We start from the raw sequence: 18,636 nt of genomic DNA on the forward strand, positions 1-18,636 counted from the left end.
TGTGGCAAGCAGCGGCCACTCTTCATCGCAGTGCGCGGGCCACTCACTATCGCGGCCTCTCCTGTTGCGGAGCACAGGCTCCAGACGCGCAGGCTCAGCAGCCATGGCCCACGGGCCCAGTTGCTCCGCGGCCTGTGGGATCCTCCCAGACCAGGGCTTGAACCCATGTCCCCTGCATTGGCAAGCAGATTCTCAACCACTGCGCCACCAGGGAAGCCCCTGTCCTTGCATCTTGAGCTCGTTTCTCTGTCCACCTGCTGCCGCTCGGTGGCCTGGGAGCTGATTCTAGAGACTGGCTCACGAAAGTCCCCTGTCGCAGCCAATGGGAGGCAACAACAGGAGGTCCAAGGGCAGGAGGAGAGAGCAGTCAGGACATTTCTTCCCCACGGGCTCCCAGGATTGGTCAGCTCGGGCTAGTTTTGAACATGGCTATCTAAGCCCAATTTTCTAAGTCTGTTTCCATTTCAAACACCGTGGTTCGGATTTGGGGCTGAGAAATGTGGTCCCTGATATCAGTGTGCCTTAAGTTCGATCCTTCCCTGAAGAACAGTCACATTTTTTTACCTGGAAATGGAATCTACTCTGTTGGTTGCCTGAGAGACAAAATGCACCGCTTTGTACCATTTAAATGTTAAGAGGGCTCAGACATTTTTCTGCAGAAAGCCTATTTCCCTGGCACTGAGTTCCCCAGTTCTCCCAGTTTCACAGGTTAGGGAGTTCTCTTTCATTAGAAAGTTTTTTAGAAAATGTTAGGGATGGATTTCATTTATATCAATTTCTTGCTGTGCTTTCTACTAAATTCCAAATTAATGCCAGCCCAGGGTTTAATAGATCAGATCCCTGAGGTCACCATGACCGCTACTAACTGAGCACTAGCTTTGTGCAAGGCATGTTCTATTCACTGTCTCTCATGCTCCTAAAACCCCCAAGGTAAGCAGCATTCTTCCCAATGGAAAAACTGAGGCTTCGCAATAAGTGAAGTCACTTGGAAGAGCTAGAATTTGAACTTCTATGGTCCGGAAGCCCTAATCTTTTGTACATATGGGGAATGACTGTTAAGGGGTAGGAGGGTGATGAAAATGTTCTGAAATTAGACAGTGGTAATGATTGTACAACTTTCTGAACAGAAGAAAACCACTGAATTGTATACTTTAAAAGGGTGAATCTCATGGCATACGAATTATGTCTCAAAAAAAATATTTTGAACAGCACTCAGAACAATGCTTGGCTAAGTACTAAGGAAGTTTTCATTAAATAAATTAAAGTAAATTGCAAAAACAATAAATTATTATTTCAGATTTTAAAATCTTTATTCATCAAATCCTTCGGCCACCCCACCACACGAGATTTTTCAGAATTGTCTTCAATCTTTCAGAGCCTTCACCCTTTCGCCGCTTTCCCATATTTTCTGCAATCTCTCCCTCCCAGTTGGACCCCTTCCAACTCCAAATTTCCCTCTTCCTGTTATACGAAGAAATCCTGCTTTATGTAAGTTGGTGCAGCCACTGTGGAAAACAGTATGGAGGATACTCAGAAAACTAAAAGTAGAACTACCGTATGATCCAGCAGTCCCACTCCTGGGCATATATCCAGACAAAACTATAATTCAAAAAATTACCTGCAAAAGATGGCAGTGTAGAAGGACGTGCGTTCACTCCCTCTTGCGAGAGCACCAAAATCACAACTAACTGCTGAACAATCATCGAGAGTAAGACACTGGAACTCACCAAAAAAGATACCCCACATCCAAAGACAAAGGAGAAGCCACAATGAGATGGTACGAGGGGTGCAATCAAAATAAAATCAAGGGGGCTTCCCTGGTGGCGCAGTGGTTGAGAGTCCGCCTGCCGATGCAGGGGACACGGGTTCGTGCCCCAGTTCAGGAAGATCCCACATGCCGCGGAGCGGCTGGGCCCATGAGCCATGGCCGCTGAGCCTGCATGTCCGGAGCCTGTGCTCCGCAACAGGAGAGGCCACAACAGTGAGAGGCCCACGTACTGCAAAAAAAAAAAAAAACAGCTAGAGACAAATGACAATGAAAACACGACAATCCAAAACCTATGGGATGCAGCAAAAGCAGTTCTAAGACGGAAGTTTATAGCAATACAAGCCTACCTCAAGAAACAAGAAAAATCTCAAAGAAACAATCTAACCTTACACCTAAAGGAACTAGAGAAAGAAGAACAAACAAAATCCAAAGTTAGCAGAAGGAAAGAATCATAATGATCAGAGCAGAAATAAATGAAATAGAAACAAAGAAAACAACAGCAAAGATCAATAAAATTAAAAGCTGGTTCTTTGAGAAGATAAACAAAATTGATAAACCATTAGCCAGACTCATCAAGAAAAAGAGGGCGAGGACTCAAATTAGTAAAATTAGAAATGAAAAAGGAGAAGTTACAACAGATACCGCAGAAACACAAAGCATCCTAAGAGACTACTACAAGCAACTCTATGCCAATAAAATGGGCAACCAGGAAGAAACAGAAAATATGAACAGACCAATCACAAGTAAAGAAATTGAAACTGTGATTAAAAATCTTCCAACAAACAGAATTCCAGGACCAGATGGCTTCACAGGTGAATTCTATCAAACATTTAAAGAAGAGCTAACACCCAACCTTCTCAAACTCTTCCAAAAAACTGCAGAGGAAGGAACACTCCCAAACTCATTCTATGAGGCCACCATCACCCTGATATCAAAACCAGACAAAGTTACTACAAAAAAAGAAAATTACAGACCAATATCACTGATGAATATAGATGCAAAAATCCTCAACAAAATTCTAGCAAACAGAATGCAACAACACATTAAAAGGATCATACACCATGATCAAGTGGGATTTATCCCAGGGATGCAAGGATTCTTCAACATACGCAAATCAATCAATGTGATACACCATGTTAACAAATTGAAGAACAAAAGCCATATGATCATCTCAATAGATGCAGAAAAAGCTTTTGACAAAATTCAACACCCATTTATGATAAAAACTCTCCAGAAAGTGGGCATAGAGGGAACCTACCTCAACATAATAAAGGCCATATATGACAAAACCACAGCCAACATCATTCTGAATGGTGAAAAACTGAAACCATTTCCACTAAGATCAGGAAGAAGACAAGGTTGCCCACTCTCACCACTATTATTCAACATAGTTTTGGAAGTCCTAGCCACAGCAATCAGAGAAGAAAAAGAAATAAAAGGAATCCAAATCGGAAAAGAAGAAGTAAAACTGTCACTGTTTGCAGATGACTGACATGATACTATACATAGAGAATCCTAAAGATACCACCAGAAAACTACTAGAGGTAATCAATGAATATAGTAAAGTTGCAGGATACAAAATTAATGCACAGAAATCTCTTGCATTCCTATACACTAATGATGAAAAATCAGAAAGAGAAATTATGGAAACACTCCCATTTACCATTGCAACAAAAAAGAATAAAATACCTAGGGAGACAAAAGACTTGTATGCAGAAAACTATAAGACACTGATGAAAGAAATTAAAGATGACACAAACAGATGGAGAGATATACCATGTTCTTGGATTGAAAGAATCAATATTGTGAAAATGACTCTACTACCCAAAGCAATCCACAGATTCAATGCAATCCCTATCAAATTACCAATGGCATTTGTTTTAACAGAACTAGAACAATAAAACTTGTAGGGAGACACAAAAGACCCCGAATACCCAAAGCAGTCTTGAGGGAAAACACGGAGCTGGAGGAATCTGACTCCCTGACTTCAGACTATCCAAGCTACAGTAATCAAGACAATATGGTACTGACACAAAAACAGAAATATAGATCAGTAGAACAGGATAGAAAGCCCAGAGATAAACCCACGTACATATGGTCACCTTATTTTTGATAAAGGAGGCAAGAATATACAATGGAGAAAAGACAGCCTCTTCAATAAGTGGTGCTGGGAAAACTGGACAGCTTCATGTAAAAGAATGAAATTAGAGCACTCCCTAACACCATACACAAAAATAAACTCAAAATGGATTAAAGACCTAAATGTAAGACCAGACACTATAAAACTCTTAGAGGAAAACATAGGAAGAACACTCTTTGACATAAATCACAGCAAGATCTTTTTTGACCCACCTCGTAGAGAAATGGAAATAAAAACAAAAATCAACAAATGGGACCTAATGAAACTTCAAAGCTTTTGCACAGCAAAGGAAACTATAAACAAGATGAAAAGACAACCCTCAGAAGGGGAGAAAATATTTGCAAATGAATCAAAAGACAAAGGATTAATCTCCAAAATATATAAATAGCTCATGCAGCTCAATATTAAAAAACAAACAACCCAATCAAAAAATGGGCACAAGACCTAAATAGACATTTCTCCAAAGAAGACATACAGATGGCCAAGAGGCACATGAAAGGCTGCTCAACATCACTCATTACTAGAGAAATGTAAATCAAAACTACAATGAGGTATCACCTCACACCAGTTAGAATGGGCATCATCAGAAAATCTACAAACAACAAATGCTGGAGAGGGTGTGAGAAAAGGGAAGCCCCTTGCCCTATTGGTGGGAATGTAAATTGATACAGCCACTATGGAGAAGAGTATGGAGGTTCCTTTAAAAACTAAAAATAGAATTACCATATGACCCAGCAATCCCACTACAGGGCATATACTCAGAGAAAACCATAATTCAAAAAGATACATGAACCCCAATGTTCACTGCAGCACTATTTACAACAGCCAGGTCATGGAAGCAACCTGTCCATCGACAGATGAATGGATAAAGAAGATGTGGTACATATATACAATGGAATATTACTCAGCCATAAAAAGGAATGAAATTGGGTCATCTGTAGATACGTGGATGGACCTAGAGACTGCCATACAGAGTGAAGTAAGTCAGAAAGGGAAAAACAAATATCATATATTAACACATATATGTGTAATTTAGAAAAATGGTACAAATGAACTGGTTTGCAAGGCAGAAATAGAGACACAGATGTAGAGAACAAACGTATAGACACTAAGAGGGGAAAGCGGGGGCGGGGGGAGGGATGAACTGGGAGATTGGGATTGACATGTATACACTGATGTGTATAAAACAGATAACTAATAAGAACCTGCTGTATAAAAAAAATATATAAAATAAAATTCAAGAAAAAAAAGATACATGCACCCCTATGTTTAGCAGCACTATTTACAATAGCCACGACATGGAAACAACCCAAATGTCCATCGGCACATGAGTGGATAAAGAAGATATGGTACATATATACAGCGGAATACTACTCAGCCATAAAAAAAATGAAATAATGTCATTTGCAGCAACATGGATGCAACTAGAGGTTATTATACTAAGTGAAGTAAGTCAGAAAGAGAAAGACAAATACCATATGATATCACTTATATGTGGAATCTAAAAGATGACACAAATGAACTTATCTATGAAACAGGAACATAATCACGGACATAGAGAACAGACTGGTAGTTGTGAAGGGGGAGGGAGTGGGGGAGGGATGGAGTGGGAGGCTGGGGTCAGCAGATGTAAGCTATTATAGAGAGAATGGATAATAAACAAGGTCCTACTGTATAGCACAGAGAGCTATATTCAATACCCTATGATAAACCATAATAGAAAAGAATATTTTTTAAAAGAATGTGTATATATATATATATATATGTGTGTGTGTGTGTGTGTGTATAACTGACTCACTTTGCTGTACAGCAGAAACTAACACAACATCGTAAATAAACTATACTTCAATAAAAAAAAATTTTTAATTAAAAAAAAGAAATCCTGCTTTCCCGAGGCCCTTCGCTCCAATCCAGTACCATGCTCATTTTTGCGTATCCAAACCAAGAATCAAAGCGCCTTCCATTTAACAAGATTCCACCCTGATTAAAAAGCAATTATGATTTATGTTTTTTCTTACGCAAGTTATTGTAATAGAGACAATACATGTCTTCTCTTTTTCTTTTTTCTTTTTAAAGAATTCAGAGGATAGGGTGGAAAAGGAAAAGGTGAGTCAGTAAGCCAGAGACTGAGGAAGCACAGATGGGACTGAAAAACTACGAACTCTTTTCTTCTCGTTCACCATTTCTCCCCATCGATGACAAATTTCAGACAACTTTTGGTCTCAGGACTTCGTATTTACTGTTCCCTCTACATAGAATGCTTTTCCCACAGGAAGCCACATGGCTCACTACCATAACCCACGCAGATCTCTGATCAAATGTCCCCACGTTATGACATTCCCAGGGTTCCCTGATTGCATCTCATCCCTGACACCCACAATCCCTCTCGCCTGCCTTCTTTCCTCTCAATAGCTTGCATTATGATCTGCCATCCTATGTAGTTCAGTATTTGCTTGTTTAGGGTCTCTCGCCCCACTAAAATGTCAGCCCTCTCAAGGCAGTCTTCCGTCTTTCTTATTCACAACGTATCCCCAGCACCGAGAACAGTGTCTGGTACATAGTAAGATGCCCAGTAAATATTATTTGGGTGAATGAATGAATGAATAAATGAATGACACAAGAAGCTAATTTTCAACAGGTGTTCTAGACAAGGGGTCGTATTTTGCACAGATGGCAGGTATTACTCTACGTTGGGTGGTATTCCAACGTAGTGTAACACCTGCCTTCAGGTATTACTAAACTTAGAAGCTAAGTCTAAATACTGAAAACCAGTGAATAGCCTTTATATTATTACGAGAGTATGTGTGTAAGGAGCATGGCACAGTGTTTGGCAAGAGTAAGCCCTCCATCAATGGTAGTTGATTATTATTTTCATGACAAGCTAAATATTGTTCAGGTTGGTAGCCAGACTCCAAAGTGGTCCCCAGTGATGCTCACCTCCTGGTATTCACGTTTGTGTGTAATCTCCTCCTACACTGAATAGGGTTGAACTGTTTGACAAATGGGATGTTGCAGAAGTGACAGTGTATAATTTCCAAAGCTAGGCTACAAAGAGCATCGTAACTTCTGCCTTGTTCTCTTGGGATTCCTTGGGCTGGGAAAAGCCAGACACCATATTGTGAGGACACTCAAGCTGCTCTGTGGAGAGGAACCTCCAGCAGTCGACACCAACTGGCCTGCCATGTGAGTGAGCTGCTTTGGAAGGGGATCACCCAGCCCCAATGAAATCTTCACATGATGCTAGCCCTGGCCTAGGTGTTGACTGCAACCTCATGAAAAATTTTGAGTCAGAACCACCAGGTTATGAATTCCTGACCCAAAGAAACTATAAGCGATAATAAATGTTTATTATTGTTTTAAGCCACTAAGCATTGGGGTAACTTGTTACGCAGCAATAGATAACTACTACACTTTACTGTAGTGTCAGCCATCCTATTGAAGGGCCATATTTCACAGTACATGACTAATTCCAAACGACATTATTCTAAGTCAGATAAAAAGATGCATCTCAGGACTTCCCTGGTGGTCCAGTGGTAAAGAATCCGCCTTCCAATGCAGGGGATGCGGGTTCGATCCCTGGTCAGGGAACTAAGACCCCACATGCCACGGGGCAACTAAGCCCGCATGCCACAAGTACTGAGCTTGTGCGCCTCAGTTAGAGCCCACGAGCCACAAACTACAGAGCCCATGCACTCTGGAGCCCGCGCACCACAACTACAGAGCTGCCCTGGAGCCTGCGTGCCACAACTAGAGAAAAGAAAACCCACACACCACAACTAGAGAGAAGCCCGCATACCACCACGAAAGATCTAGCATGCCTCAACAGAGACCCTGTGTGCTGCAACTGAGACCCGACACAGCTGAAAATAAATTAAATAAATACATACATAAACATGGGGGGGGAGAAAAAAAAAAAAGATGGGTCTCTTTCAACCAAAGTGGTCCTTTCAGCCTGTGCTAAGACTTGGTTTTAATTATCTACAAAATTCTTTCTTGATCCTAGTGGCAAAAATCAAAGCCAATTCTCTATTCTAAGTTACAGGTCAGCAACTCACTGAGAGCTTTCAGCTTAGACATTTCAACAAAGGGGAAGGCTTTCCAGAGCTCAGCCTTGCATCACACTGCCTGCTCCCTCCCACCTCTAAAGCACTGCAGAATATCACCTAAGTACTGATAGCTTGCTAAACTATACATCCCCAGACCCCACTCCCAGGGATTCTGAATCAGTGGCTGCAGCCTGGACCCAGGAATCTGCTTTATAAAGAAATAGTCCCCCAGGTGATCCCGATATAGGTAGAGCTGCTCTGAGAGAAAAGATGCTCTAAAGGCTGGCGTCTCCTCTGCCCTGATCCATTAGCTGAGCCGTCACAGCTGGTGAGATGGGAATAACACTGGAAGCATTTGCCAGCATGGTTTCGAGCCAGGCCTTCTCCAAGTCCGAAGTCAGGGGACAGCAAGCTGAGCGCCACTGCGTAAAACATATACAGTCAATCCTTTTATCTGTCTCAGAAAAGATCCACCAGTGAATAACTCAGAGAAAAGTTCCTCTGGAAGAATCAGTAGCCATTCCTACCTCTTGTAGGTTTTTATTTTCTTTCCCCGTTTTGCAAATCTGAGGGAATTACACCTGTTTCATTATATCAGATGTTCGGGACCAAGATTGTTTTTTAATAGCTCTTTAGAGTCTCATGGACAATGCAGGCAAAACAACACGGAAACCTTGAAAATCTGAAGTGTGAAAAGAAGAGCTGGTTCTTTCCTGCTACCTCGCTTACCTCTCTCAGGGACGCTGATTCAAAATAATCATTTCCTGGCCCTAGTCAATACCCATTGATTATTCACCACTGCAGTTATTAAAGCAGGTTGATGTAAGAAAGCTAGAGCTCGGCTGGTGCGAAGCATAAAGATTCTATTTTCAAACAAGACCAGAGATAATCTTGATCAAAGAAACCCACGGGTGCAAAACTGAAAGTCCGCACCCCAAGAGGCAAGCCCGCATAGATGCAGGCCCTTTGAGAGTAGTCACAATAAATCATTCTCTACACTCACATTCAATCAGTATCTATAAATTCTCTAAGATTTACACGTGCCAAGATTGCTGCAAGCAGAAAACCAGGATTTGTTTCTATTCCATAGTCTTTATCGCATTGTTTGCAAACTGGTGATTCCTGGGGCCCCATCTGGAGCTCAGAAATATTTGGTTACACCTGTAGAGGTTCTTTGTTTGTTTGAATTCATTGCCAACGTTTTAAAATCAGGAGATTTTACACTCAATGCAGATGGCAAGCCTGGGTCAGTTAGCATTTTCTGTGTAATAACCATTTATTGTCCCATGATTCTAGCGTTCAGAAATCTGGGCTGGGCTCAGCCAGGCGGCTCTGCTGGTCTAGGCTGGCTTGACTGATCTCTGCCAGCCATGTTCATGTGTTGGTGGTCAGCTGCCGGATCAGATGCGGGCTGGCTAGTCTAGGGTGGCCTCAGCTGGGACAATTGGCTCTGTTCCACCTTGTTCTCTTCCTCCATCAGGCTAGCCCGGGCTTGTTCACAAGGCAATCACGGGTTCCAAGAGCAAGGGCAGGTGTGCAAGGTCTGGATGCCTGGGCTCAAAACTCACACACCATTACTTAAGCTGAATTCTATTGCCCAAAGCAAGTCACAGGCCAGCCTAGATTCAAAGGGTGGAAAAACAGACTCCACCTCTGGATAGGAGGGGAAGAAGCTGAGGCCGATTCTGCAATTTTACACACAGCTTATCTTAAGAAATCAACAGATGGAAGCACACAGTGTGCTAGAGTATAGAGGCACCTGCCCCCTTAAGGGCCATGTCAGCGCCCTTCTGCACAAGCCTTGCCCTTGTGATTCACTGACACAACCATCTGGCCCTGAGGGCATGGCAGGGTTTGCCATTCCTGATCCCAGAAGAAGCTCCCACCTTGTGTATCCCAAAGATCCGTCCCCAGCACTGTCAGTACCCTGGAATCGCTTTTCACTTCTCAGAAAACATCTCCTTTCTGTTTACCCTGTCTCCCTTCCCCCAATAAATATCCCATTTTCTGCTGGGAGAATTAATGGGGGAAGGGGATGTGAAAGGGGGGAGGGTGACTCTTCGGTAGTTGGAAGGCTCAGGAAAAGAGCAGCTTTGGAGCCAACAGACTTGGGTTCTCCTTGTAGCTCCAAGACCCCATGAACATAGTGTCTCTAAGCCTGGTTTCTCGTCTGTAAAACCGTCCCTGCTAAGTTTGCTTACTTCTCCTTGAAAATGCATTATGTTCGTTGATCCATACATTTTGCATAAATATGGACGCTTTTTTTTTTTTTTTTTGCGGCACGCGGGCCTCTCACTGTTGTGGCCTCTCCCGTTGCGGAGCACAGGCTCCGGACGCACAGACCCAGCGGCCATGGCTCACGGGTCCAGCCGCTCCGCGGCATGTGGGATCTTCCTGGACCGGGGCACGAACCCGTGTCCCCCGCATCGGCAGGCGGACTCTCAACCACTGCACCACCAGGGAAGCCCTGGGGACATTTTTTGATGTAACAAAGTTAGGCAAAAAAACAAAAACAAAAAGGAAACAAAAGCAACGACAACCCAGAAAAGCACTCAGAAATGAGTGGTTAAGGTTATTTCCCGGCTCAGCCGTGAGTTTACACCAGGCTTCCTACAAAAACCAATTCAGGACTCATGTGCAGAAGCGATCTGCTGAAAGATCCAGAGACTTAATGGCCCAGGGAGCTGTTTTATGTCCTTGCATTTACAAACTGTAACTTGCCTCAAAGCTCAGAATCCCTGGCAATGCCTGCCTCTCCTTGGTGGGAGCCTTGGGAGGGCCTGCAGCGCCCCCTGCTGGGTGAGGGCTCCTGGGACAGGGTCACCCGGGGCTCAGAGCAGGGTTATTGAGGTAAGTCCGGGACAGATCCTCACCCTAAGGGACCTACAAGCATCACTCAGCTGCAAGCCGGTGAAGCCGGGGTCCCCTAACACCCACTTCCGAGGCCCAGCCCTGCAGCTCCCGCCACCTTCAGAGCCCCAGACCACCTTCCCCTTAACCTTCCTAAGCCTCAATTCCCTCATTTGCAAAATGGAAATGATGAGAACGCCGACCTCATTGAGGTGCAAATGTGACAATCCAGAGGAAGCCCTCAAAGCCCGGAAGCAGAGCGCACAACGCGTAGCAGCTATTAAGGTCAGGCCCGAATCTCCTCCGGATAACAGTAACATAACAAGAGTCATCTATAGCGGTCCCCCTCCCCACCCACCAGGAGTGTGGTAACAACAAGTACCGGGGATTCACCGTCTGCCAGGCTCCGAGACCCTTAGGCGCATTGAACGTTTTTAAACCTCAAGCATTTCCATAAAGTCCATAACATTATTATCCCCATTTCACAGGTAAGGAAAACTCAGATTAACTTGGCCAAACTCAGCTAGAAGCAAGTGGCAGGACTAAAATTCAAAAGCCAGCAACCTGTGTCTAGAAGTAACAAAAACTTTTCTTCCTGGATAGATATTAGCAAGTCAAAACTCTCCCCACCTCCCCCCTTTTTTCCTTGATAATCTATTAAAAAAGGGAAACTAAGTGAATCAAACCGTTTTGTTTTCCCCCAGAGACCCTCCGTGTTGCGTTTACTACCTGCAGAGCTCCTCACTGGCCTGGCGGCCCTGGGTATTTGTCCTCATCTTACAGAAAGAAAATGGAGAAGCCAGGTCAGGCTAAGCACTTCCAGTCACTTGCTTGTCACTCCCAGAAGCCAGTGGCGGGTGCCCAGGCCAGAAGCCCGCGGTCTAGGCCGCACTGACCTGGTTCAAGACCCCAGTCACGATGCACAAAGCTTGCCAGGGCGTTAGCTTTCGTAGCCTCACTGAAGCCAAGTGAGGGAGGCTGAGGAGAAACGCCTCCAAATTGCCGGGAGACAGATGAGAGACTGGTGAGCGCACACACACACACACACCCCACACACACACACACACCACACACCACATACACACCACACATACCTCACACTCACAACACACACACCACACACACACATCTCACACACACCACACATACCTCACAACACACACACCACACACACACACCACACATACCTCACACTCACAACACACACACCACACACAGTTCTCACACACAGCTCACACGCACCCCTCACACACACACACACACACCTGGTCAACCAAGAATCAGCATCACTTTTCAACGCCCCAGCGCGCTGAGACAAAGGAGGCTCTGAGTTCCCACGAGGTCTCAGGCAGAAGCTTGACTCACCCTGTACGTGGGCGCTTCCCCAGCTCGCCCGGCTCGGCAGATGCCTGTCGGTCTGTCTGTCCATCCGCCCTGAGCATCAGGACCGGCACGAGGCCCTGGGTTCGCAGCTCGAGAGTTGCGGGGTGAAATCCGAAACCGACCCCTGTCAACCGAGGGCCAGGGCAGGCCCAAGAAAGGGGCGGACCCTCCAGATGGGTGGGTGGTGCTTTCAACACGCAGGGAACTTACACACGAGGCTTGAAAGTTGTAACGAGCAGTTCTCCGCCCCGCGCCCGAGAATCTTAAAAGTTTATGTCGAGGCCTTAGCGGGCCTTCGTCATCCAGACCGTCTCAACAACACGTGACTCTCAGGCTGTGTCCTCCAAATGGTTCCCACTGTGGGATGGCGGGCGGAAGGCCGTGGGAGGAGCCTCCAATCGTCGGGGCTTAGTTCAAGCGGAAGTCACGTCCTCTCGGTGACCTCCTCCTACAACCCCGAGCCCTCCCTCTCTTCACCCAACTTCCAGGCTTCGCTCGTGTCTCCGAAGTCCTCCCACGCGGCGCCTAGAGCTCTGCAAACACCACCCGAGGGGTCTCCGTCTTCCATCTTCCTCCCCCACCCCGACCTCCAGGCACCAAGCAGAGGGGCCTGTTTAACGTGGTCATCAGATTATGTGGCTTCCCTGATTAAGATCCTTCAATGTAGGGCTTCCCCGGTGGCGCAGTGGTTGAGAGTCCGCCTGCCGATGCAGGGGACACGGGTTCGTGCCCCGGTCCGGGAAGATTCCACATGCCGCGGAGCGGCTGGGCCCCGTGAGCCATGGCCGCTGAGCCTGCGCGTCCGGAGCTTGTGCTCCGCAACGGGAGAGGCCACAACGGTGAGAGGCCCGCGTACCGCACACACACAAAAAAAGATCCTTCAATGCTTACTCACCGCAGCTAGAATAAAATCGCCTGATCTGGTCCCTGGCAACTTTTCCCAAACCCCTCAAGCCCCTCACTCCTTGCACACCGGCCACTCAGGCCTCCTCTGACACTCCTGCCCCCAACTTGCCACTCACATCACTTTCTTCCTCCTTTGGACCTGCACCCAGTTGTCCCTCTGCTTGACCCCCTCTTCCCCCTGGAAGCTCCACGTCTGCTCCTGGGCACCTTGCAGATGTCCAATGCCTCCTTCTCCGGGAAGCCTTTCTGATCACCCCTCGCCCAACACAATTCATGATGCTGTCCTCCCCCGGCTATCTGTTCTCTGCCCATCAGGCCCATCCAACTCGAAGCTCCCTAAGAGCAGGGACCATTTCCAAGCCACCCACCTGCATAACCTGGCAGAGTAGAGGGCAGATCGAAGATGTTCAAAAAGTATTTGAGGGAGGGAGGGAGGAAGGGAGGGAGAAAGGGAAGGAATGAGAAGACAGACATGGGAGAACAATCAGTAATTATTAACGTAATTTGTGATTATAATAGCCAACACCAGGATGGGCCTGCTCTGAGCCTGGCACCATTCCACGCACTTCACATGTGTTAATGCATTTAATCCTCACTGCGAGTCCCCATGTTACATGTGCAGAGACTGAGGCTCAAGTGAAGTAACTTGACCAGTGTCCACAGAAAGCAAGCGGTATGGCTCAAGCTTGAACCTGGGCTTCGCTCCAGAGTTCATGCTCTCAGCCTCCAGGAAGGAGGCCCTAGATGTCCATCGAATAGGGGAAAGGACACCCCCTCCGCAGGGAATACAAGGCAGCCGCTTAAAGAAGGATTTCCGTATTTACTGACATGGACAGGTGTCCTTGATGGGATACTGGGTGGAAAAAAAAGCAAATGAAGGACACATGTTATAATCCCATTTTTTTGGAAAACATCAGAGAAAACAACAGCCAGATGTGATTGTTCACACACAGAAATGTGGCTGGAAGGACACACAAACCTGGCTGATGCTGGCTACTGCTGGGAGGGCTTCCCGGGTCTCTCGCTCCAGGCTCTAGGCACATGGAACTCTCCCTGGAGACCTAGCAGGCTGCCCTATCCACAGTCCCAGAGCCCCAACTCCCCAGCCCCTTACTCGGCTTCCGCGCTGCATTTGCTGCTGCCTGACACCAGAGGGCACACTTATTTGTTTGATGCCCGTCTCTGTAAGGGTAAGAATACATTGAAAAAGAAAAAAGTTGATTTTCCCTGGTGCAAAAAAAGAGGAGAACCTTTGCATTGCCACTCTCCATTTCTTAGATCATGTGATTCTTTCTCTGCCCCTTTGAGATGTATGTAAATCTTTTTAAAGGCGAAATAAGCCGCTTGCAGGTTTTTAAAACCCGGGAATGTGTTAAGAGTCTGAGAGCTGTCTCCTTGAAAGGTAAACATCAAGGAAGATAGCAGCCTATCTCCTAGGCCAGGTGAGGGTTTAACTTCGGTGACTAGCTCTGTGCTATAAATACATGTTTGTCACAGAGGCACAGGAAGTGTATTATTCCTTTGGATAAAGACAATTAGCAAGTACAAACGAGGGTGAACTATGTGTGAAAAACGGTGCTGTCAAGTCCTCTTACCTGAGAACTAGTTATTTTTTGTCTTTGGATGAAGCATCTGCTCAGCTGCATATAACAAGGCGCTTTCTTCCTGTCTCTGAGATCTCGTTAGTGAATTGCCCGTGATCTGCATCACGTTCTAGCTTAATGTTTACTCAATAATAAAATTCTTTTCTTTCTCTTCTCCTTTTGTGGAAAGGTTTTCTGTCAGCAGATTTGTTTTGAATTCTCCCCACCACCCCTCCCCGCTGGCTTGTCTTCCCCAGTAGAACATAAGCTCTGGGATACCTTGTCTTCCTACTTCACGGCTGTGTGCCCGGCACTGAGGAGGTGCTTAAAACCTGTTTATTGAATGAATAAAAGAAGTTGCTGGCTGTGTCCTTTGAGTTTTCATTGTTTACCATGATCAAATGTTACCTATGACAATAATTTTGCTAAAAAACAATTAAACTTTTAAAGACTCCACAGTTGTGCATACAAAAGGCAGCCAATGGTTTGCTTAACAGATATTGATTTTTTTTCCTGTTAATCCCCATGCTTCTCAGGCATGAGTCAGTCGTCTTTAAATCATTATTACCAAGTACTTAAGACATTCTTATTAGCAACATATTGAGACATCGAACGAACGAGAAAATCTTCAAACATCATAGTTCCAGCTAATCCAGATCCTTCCTGAGTACCGAGAAGTGATCGTTTCTATCTCCAAGGCAGTCGAGAGGAGATTCTTGGAAAACCGTGTCAGCACGCTCCTCCTCAACAAGCTACCGCTTTTCTTGGTGGTTGTTTTACAAGTAGCATCTCTCTCCCTGAGTGGCCTCACTGGACCGCACAGCTCGGGTTCTACGCCCTGTGCCCCCCACCCCGAAGCTTTTATTGGTGTCCAGTCCACACCATTCATACTCTTCTCGGAACGAATGAATGAAAAGGAACAATAATAATAATGGCCACTGTGCTCACCGCGATCAGCTTTCGGGAAGGCACTGTACGTGCTGGTCCCTGTGCCGAGCATACACGTGCATGAAATTTCTCTTCTTCTTCACAGCAATATTGTGATATGGTGCTATTATTATTCCCATCTTACAGATGAGAAGACTGAGGTCCCAAGATGTTGAGTGACTTGACCCAGCACACGGTCAGTGCACCATAATGGGGGGACACAACCCCAGGCAATCTGACCCCAAAGCCCCAGCTCTTGGCCCCAAGCCATAAAACACCATTTGTTTCAAAGCGTTGGACTAATCTTCTACCTTATTTGTGGAAACAAGAGAAAACCCAGCCAGGCAGTAACCTGAGGCAGGAGGAACCCAAATTCCTCTTAATAACTCACATTTTCTGAGCTCCTGCCATCAGTCAGGCACTAGGCACAGCACTCAAAAGGTGTCATCCCGGGCTTCCCTGGTGGCGCAGTGGTTGGGAGCCCGCCTGCCGATGCAGGGGACACGGGTTCGTGCCCCGGTCCAGGAGGATCCCACATGCCGCGGAGCGGCTGGGCCCGTGAGCCATGGCCGCTGAGCCTGCGCGTCCGGAGCCTGTGCTCTGCAACGGGAGAGGTCACAACAGTGAGAGGCCCGCGTACCAAAAAAAAAAAAAAAAAAAGGTGTCATCCCACTTAAGCCTCACACCAGCCTAAGGGAGGTTCATTCACTGTCCACATCCCAGAGGTGAAGGCTGAGAAACACAGAGAGGTGTCGTGACTTGCCAAGGTGCCACAGTCGGTCAGTGGCTGAGGTGGAATCATATCCAGGTCTCTCCGCCTCCATGGCCCATGTTCTTACTGACGATTTTTCCCCCAAATGAGGAAGAAAAGCAGAGATGATGATCCAATGTCAGCCCAAGTTCAGACAAGGACAGAGCTCCCACAGGGTGGGCCACGAGGAAAAAGAGGTCGCTCGGAAGTGGGTGGTGGCAGCTACCACCGGTGACATTCTCCACGCCCCCCTTGGTGCCTAGCAGAGCCCCGAGCATGACGCGGATGCTGAATTAAATAGTGACTGAAAAACTGAGAGCGAATGCACCTCTTCCTACAGAGACCTACGGTGCATGCCTCCATGGTTCCCAGTTCAGACATGGTCTGTGGGGCGTGGAAGCCCGTTTTCTCCTCAGCCCTCCTCCTCCCTTCGTTGTGCCCCACAGGCCATCTGTGTCATGATGGAGGGAAGGGGGGTGGGGAGTGAAGCCTTTGTGGGGACTGATACCATGCCCGTCATGCACACATGGGATTGCTCTTCATTTTTTCAGGAAGTCACAGACACATGTGTCGTTATTTCCATATCACAGGAAAAGAAAGCTGAGGTTAAAGCAGGTTACATACTTTCCTTGGGGCCGCAAGGCTAGTGTCACGAGTTCCCAAATTCCACCCTGACCCATTTGCCTCCGAAGACCCTGCCTCACAGAGGGAGAAGAATCAGTAGGTGCCACATGATGGAAGAAAATGTGCACACGTGGTCAGCACCCAGTAAGTGCGTGTTGATAAGTGAATGGGTGAGACTCTTTCAAGGAGAGGGTTACTAACAGGATCTACTGCTACAAGATGTCACTAACGATAGTTCAAGTTATAATAGAGAAAAAACTGGAAATCACGTATATATTTATTATAACCTATATTAGTCAGCTCGGGCTCCCATAACAAAATACCACAAACCGGGTGGCTTAAACAACAGAAATTTATTTTCTCACAGTTCTGGAGGCTGGAAGTCCAAGATCAGGGTGCCAACGAGGTCCAGTTCTTGTGAGCATCCTCTTCCTGGCTTGCTGATTGCTTCTTGCTGTGTCCTCACATGGCAGAGAGAAAGAGTTCTGGTGTCTCTTCCACTTCCGATAAGGGCACTAATCCCATCATGAGGAACCCACCCTTATGACCTAATCTAACCGTATTTACCTCCCAATGGGCCCATCTCCAAACACTATCATACGGAGAATTAGTGCTTTAACATGTGAATTTGGGGGGAAACACAAACATTCAGTCCATAACACCCATTACCAGGACACTGGATTAAATAAATCATGGAGCACCTATACTATAGAATGCTCTGCAGCTTTTAAATAATAATATTGCACAATTATGGTTTCAACAGGAAAGACATTAGTGACAGATGAAGTGAAAAAGTCACACTATGATGCATATATACAACATCACCCCATTTCTACCAATACTAGGGGTATGGGGTACTTTGGCAAGATCTGGATCTCACACCCATACCCTGACCAGAGGGCCACCAACCATTGAGATTGGACAGCTTCATACAAACTACAATAGGGAGGGAGGGGCATCTCCAATAGAAAGAGGGAGCTGGGCAGACAAAATAGACAGAAACGCCAGCCACACTGCCATGTCCTGAGTCCTTACTGTGTCATGCCCTGTTCTACAGGCACTGAACTATATTATCTCCTTTAACTTTCACAGTAACCCTTTGAGATGGGTATTATTACTCTCACTTCTTTCAAGTGAGGAAACAAGGGACTTAGATCGTTGGAGTCACTTAACAAAGATTCTAAACAGGGCCTGCACCACACCAAAGCTGTGATGTTCACCAACAAATCATGAAACCACAAAGCCTTACTTTTACTGCATCGCCCACTGCTGGCACATAGCAGGTGTTCAGAATAATGAATGCTGATTGGAAATGAACAGAGAGGAGGCAAGAAGTGATGTATGGGCACGGGTAGTTGGATTTGCTTTGGGAAAAGGGACAGAAGCAGGAGGTGGGGAATGGTGGAGGGAAACAGGGACGTGGGCTGGAGCCATCAGTTAAGACTCAGGCTTCCCCTGAGAAGTAAGAGGCCAGGGTATGTGCCAGGAGAGAAGTTATCAGGGCAGGAAGGAGGACTCCAGGTGAGCAGAAACAGTTTAGAGCAGACACTGCAGAATCTGACAGAGAAAGAGAACTGGAAGAGAACTGTTCTTGTCCTCAGGAAGACTCAGGTACAACCAGAGAATACGTAATGGGAGAAAACGTGGCAATGTGTCCC

This window comes from Globicephala melas, chromosome 15 (genome assembly GCF_963455315.2).
Source record: "Globicephala melas chromosome 15, mGloMel1.2, whole genome shotgun sequence".
NCBI lineage: Eukaryota > Metazoa > Chordata > Mammalia > Artiodactyla > Delphinidae > Globicephala > Globicephala melas.